Source organism: Pleurodeles waltl, chromosome 4_1, assembly GCF_031143425.1.
Source record: "Pleurodeles waltl isolate 20211129_DDA chromosome 4_1, aPleWal1.hap1.20221129, whole genome shotgun sequence".
NCBI lineage: Eukaryota > Metazoa > Chordata > Amphibia > Caudata > Salamandridae > Pleurodeles > Pleurodeles waltl.
Genome location: NC_090442.1, coordinates 41499188 through 41505136, shown reverse-complemented (window position 1 = coordinate 41505136; position 5949 = coordinate 41499188). Strand labels below are relative to the sequence as shown.

General features: G+C 42.0%; 1 non-coding gene across 1 annotated transcript; it reads left to right on the top strand.

Moving 5' to 3' along the window:
* The first annotated feature begins 3431 nt into the window (after window positions 1-3431).
* On the top strand, window positions 3432-3504 carry TRNAR-UCG (transfer RNA arginine (anticodon UCG)). Its single transcript has one exon. It is a non-coding gene; the product is annotated as a tRNA-Arg (tRNA).
* Window positions 3505-5949: the final 2445 nt, after the last annotated feature.

Below are 5949 nucleotides of genomic sequence, written 5' to 3'. Positions count from 1 at the left end.
ACCCAGTCACCTGCTTTCAGTGCGTGTCCTGGACCTTGGATCGGTAGCAAGGTGGTTGCTTCCACCTGGTGAGAGAAAGAGCGAACCACGTCAGGCAGACCTTTGCAGTAGTCTAACACCATATCATCTGTAATATTCAAAAGCGCGTTTGCGGGAACTGCAGGAAGTCTCATAGCCCTGCCCATGAGAATTTCGTGCGGAGACAATCCAGTCTTTCTATCAGGGGTGTTTCTCATTGACATTAACACCAAGGGCAATGCGTCAGGCCATTTCAAATTTGTCGATGCACATATTTTCGCCATTCTTGATTTCAATGTACCATTCATTTGTTCCACCAGTCCTGAGGCTTCAGGGCGATAGCTACAATGCAGTTTTTGCTCAATGTTCAGCGCTGCGCAAAGTAACTTTATCACCTCGTCATTGAAGTGACTTCCTCTATCTGATTCTAAAGAGATCGGGAATCCGAAACGTGGTATTAACTCCCTCAACAATAGTTTTGCAACTGTAAGGCTGTCATTTCTACGTGTGGGGTATGCTTCAATCCAGTGACTAAAAATGCACACAATCACCAACACATACTTCAGTCCTCCATGCACGGGCATCTCAATGAAGTCCATCTGCATCCTACTAAATGGGCCACTGGCCCTGCCAATGTGGCTCGCGTTCACAACCGTTCCCTTCCCTGGGTTCATCTGCTGGCAAGTGACACATCGATGGCAAACTGCTTCTGCAGCTTGACGGAATCTGGGGTTAAACCAATCAGTTTTGAACAATCTTATCATGGCATCTCTCCCTAGGTGAGCCTGCCCATGATAGAACCGCGCAAGCTGCGATAAGAGACTATTTGGCAAAACAAATTTTCCCTCATTTGAAACCCATAACTCATCTGCTCTCTTTATACATTGTGACTTAATCCAGGAATCTCTTTCATCCTCCCTGACGTTATTCTGTAATGCTTTTAGCTCATCTATTGTATCTACGACCTTCAAGGCAAATGCTTCAGCTGGTTCAAGTTCTGGTTCACTTATCGAATTCCATTCATCCCTGAGTAATATACAGTTCAAGGCACAAAATCTTGCGACTTGATCCGCATATGCATTTCCCAGAGAAACATAGTCCTGTCCTTTTGTATGAGCACTACACTTTACCACTGCAACTTCGGCTGGCATTTGAATGGCGTGTAACAATTCCCTTATTCTCTCCCCGTTTTTCACTGGGGATCCTGAAGAAGTCAGGAAACCTCTCTGTGACCATAGTTGTCCAAAGTCGTGCACAATTCCAAACCCGTACTGACTATCAGTATAAATGGTGACTTTCATCAATGCAGACAGTTGACATGCTCTTGTAAGGGCTACAAGTTCTGCTACTTGTGCAGAATAGACTCCTTGAAGCCAGGACGCTTCCAAGACACCTGTTACAGTACATACAGCATATCCTGCTTTCAAAATTCCCATCCCATCTCTTAGACATGAACCATCAACAAAAACAATTTGGTCATTTTCATCAAGCTTAGTATCCTTAATGTCAGGTCGAGGTTTTGTGCAAAATTCAGTCACCTGAAGGCAGTCATGCTCGACGTCTTCAGCGTTCTCAATTTCAGCATTTTCACCAGGAAGCAAGGTTGCTGGATTCAACGTAGTGCACCTTTTCAGCTGCACATTCGGTGAGCCCAGAATTATCGTTTCATACCTTGTGAGTCTTGCTCCAGTCATGTGTTGCGTTCAGGAGCGGGTCAAAAGTATCTCAACTGAGTGAGGGACCGTGACTGTTACTGGGTGTCCCATCACTATTCCTTCACTCTGAGTGAGGCTGATACCAACTGCTGCTACGGCGCGCAAACACCCTGGGAGTGCTGCTGCGACCGGATCCAAAGTAGCCGAAAAATACGCTACTGGTCTGTTTACGCCACCATGGGCTTGAGTCAAGACAGACAAAGAACATGCATCACGTTCATGACAAAACAATGTGAAAGGCTTTGTGTAATCAGGCATACCTAAAGCTGGAGCCCTGCACATGCATTCTTTCAATTCAATAAAAGCATCCATCTCATCTCCTTTCAGCTCAATTTGATCCAAGGCATCCTTCTGGGTCAATTTCAGTAAAGGCTTTGCTAGAGTTGAGAAGTTGGGAATCCACTGGCGACAGTAGCTCACCATCCCCAAAAACTTCCTCACCTCCCTCCTTGTCTTTGGTGGACTCATTTGAAGTACACTTGTTATTCTTTCCTTCATTATTCTCCGTGACCCTTTCTCTATCTGGTGACCCAAGTATTTCACTTTCTTCTGACAGAACTGCAATTTGGAAGGAGACACCTTGTGTCCATTCCTTCCCAAATGGTTCAACAGAGCAATGGTATCGGCTGTGCAGCCACTTTCTGTCTTTGATGCAATCAGTAAATCATCGATGTACTGTACTAGGGTTGACTCGAATGGCAATTCTAATGCTTCCAAGTCTTTCTTTAGAATCTGATTGAAAATTGACGGTGACTCAGAAAACCCTTGAGGAATTCGACACCAACTGTACACTCTGTCTAAGAATTTGAAACAAAAGAGAAATTGGCTGTCCTCATGAAGAGGCACCGAGAAGAATGCTTGCGACAAGTCGATGACTGAGAACCACTCGGCATCGCAAGGGACTTGAAACATTATCACAGCTGGATTTGGTACAACAGGGCAACACTTGACTATGATGTCATTTATTTTCCTCAAGTCCTGTACAATTCGGACCTTTCCACTCAGCTTTATTAATCCCATTATTGGTGAATTACATGGACTGCTTAACACTTCTTTCAGTACTCCCTGCTTTACAAATTCGTCAATGAGTTGGGCAACTTTCATGAGGGTGTCTTGTGCCATGTGGTATTGTGGGTGATAGTATATTGCAACAGAACCATTCCACTTCTTCACTGAAAAGAGTCATGCTGGTTACCCAAATGTGCAGCGTGTTATTTTATACAGCTTTCTTTATTGAAATTAAACTTGGATCACTTGAAATATTCTCTTTCAAAATGAATGTTTTGAGCTGCTGTGAATTTGATTTCTAGAGGTGGTGACAGGCTTTCAGGTACGTGCTTAGGTCAAGGCCCTGTTCATGTCACTTGTATAAGCTAATTCAGGGAGCAAATTAGCAAGTCAAGAAATGGGAAGTCTGAACTACTGTCAAAGCAGTTTCATTCTCTTTTCAAATAATCGAAAAATACCATTGCAGCATAAAACAGAGTATTCAATAAAAGAAGAAAGGAGGATTAACTGCAAAAAAGCACCTCATAAGATATGAAACTTTGGAAATTATCTAGATATTGTTTGAAAAAACTCCTTTGATGGAAAGAAGATGAAGAACGGTATGGGATCCTGTCCTGCGCACCTGTAATTGATATGTTCCACATCCAATCATACACCTAACCCTAAAAACCCAAACATACTGCAGTCAGTGACCATGTGGCCTAATGGATTAGGCGTCTGACTTCGGATCAGAAGATTGAGGGTTCGAGTCCCTTCGTGGTTGAGTCGTTTTCTCACAGCACCCAACTTATCTTTACATACAAACTGGAGGCACACTCTTACAATACTCCTTTCACTCTCACTCATTAAGAAAGCCCAATACAAACTGCACAATCAGTCACGTTAACCCTTCAGCATTGCTACTTTTCTGTCTTTCTGCCATACCAAAGTACCTCTTCATAAATGCCACGGATATGCAATACGTATACAACAATATGAAATGGCACAATCATTCTGAACAGAACTGTGGGTAGATTCAGTGCAGGGAGTGTGTGCGTGCAGAAAGCAGAAACTATGCATGGGTAGAAGCTCTATGATTTTCTCCAGGAATAATGCAAATTGTCCCTCAGAAAAAGTATAGTACTAGAGAAGAATCATAAAGGATTGACACAATTGCTGCCTTTGCTGTTGCCCCAGTTGTGTAATCTGTCAAGGACTGGTCTCTTGCAGATTGAGGCACCTAGTTGCAATTGTGTGGTAAAAATCACCCTTACAACCATTTTTGCTATAAACTTGAGATCTTTCTGAGATACTATCTCACAGACTTCTTATGAATGAGGAACTCTGAAATTGTCACATTCCAATTTGTACGTCCTTAAAACTATGCTGGTTATTCAAATGGGCAGATTGTTTTTTAAATTCCTTTCTGTCTCGAGTTGTAGTTATATTGATACAGAGGCATAATTGTTGAATGATATATATTGGTTTGATTGAAATATGTTCGTAGAGGTGGTGATAGGCTTTCTGTGTCTGTCTGAGAGCAAGGACCGGTTAACGTCTTTTTCCAAGAGCAGTTTGTTGTGAAAGGTATCAGGCAAAGGAGTATGTATTGTGATGTGGTTCTCTGACTGCTTCTGTCCACTTGCCAAAAGTTCCAAGGCCCTATGATAGCACAAAAACGGTAAGATTGAAGTGGTGGGTGCCGGAGGTTTAAAATGGTCAGTTTAATTAAAGACAGAAAAGTGAAACGAATGACTGCAGAAATACTGTATGTGGCCATGAACTGAGATGAACGGATGATTTTGGAACTCTGTCTTGCAGATTACCCTCAATGCCGCAATGGATAGGGCACTACTCTCACAGACCAGGGTGTGTAAGTTTAAGTCTATCTGAGGTGTGATAGAGCGTTCCGTACTAATAATTTACCTGTATTTGGACGCTCTTTAGGCCGATGAATCTTTTGGCTAAGTGGGACTCTCCTCACCCGAGATCAGTCAATTTAATCAAATCAATAATCAATAACGAACATAAGCAATGCCCTGATCAACATAACACTTAACAATTAATCCAGAATACATTTCGGCAAACCCTGACCTTTCAGTCAGGAATAACCACACCAGTTTATTCAAAGTTAGTAAATTTATTTCCCTATATTAACAAAGCTAGCACAATGTAGATGTGTCTTAACACCAAATGATATACGTAAATGAACATTAATAGCTGTCCATAACGGCGAAACAAGTGCAATCTATGCAGCATTTGAATAACAAGGCATTCGATAATAGCAATGCAAATCACTAAAACTATAATCTGTAATGAGCTAATTGCATACATTTAGTCAGCATAACAAGGTCTCAAATTGCATCGTGCAACAAAAGGAATCCTCATCTAACCTCAAATTAGCATCGGCATGTGGGACTTCATGCAAAAACAATTTAGCAACATTAATTTAGAAAAACTCCTAGCTAGGGCTCTTATCAAAAATCAGCAGTTGGTTACCTAAAAAGAAAACACAATGCAATTGTACAATTTCCTTTCATATTTACCAAATTCAATCAGCATTCAAGGAGGTCTTCGTCTCACAGGTACCGTTTCTCGATCAGCATGGGACGGGGCAAAGGGGCAAGGTGGACGGGGCAATTGCCTCACGGCGGCAAAGGGACAAAACTATTACTTCATGCAAAGGGACGAATCAAAGTTAAAGTCTCTAGGGCGAGAATCATTTAAAGTCTCTTTCTCTCGATTAGAGAAAGCATCAAAGTCTCTTTCAAAATGGCGTCGCAGCAAGATGGGCCATAATAGCTGCAATGTCCTGCAAAATGGCGGGATGTCCAATAATGGCTGCAATGGCTGATAATAGCTGCAAAAAGGCTCCTTTCCTCTCGTGCACCTGGTTTAAATAGACAACAGTTCAAATCCAGTAGGGTCTTCCATTGGAGGGTTCATAGATTGACTTCAAATTATCCAATCAAAAACAACAGTTCTCAAGCTTTTACTTAAGCATACATTATCCTTGGAGACGGGTACGCAAGTTGCAACATTTTATACCAATTAACTCACTTTCAGAGCTTCCATTGTCCGCACCTGCAGATTGACCTTGGAGCAAAGAGAAAAATATGCCAGGCTGGCACGAAACCTTAAGATAAGCATGTGAACGATCGCAGTGGAAAAGTACAGCTTCAAGCAAAAATACACGTTTAATAGCACTTTGGAAAAATACGAGCATCTA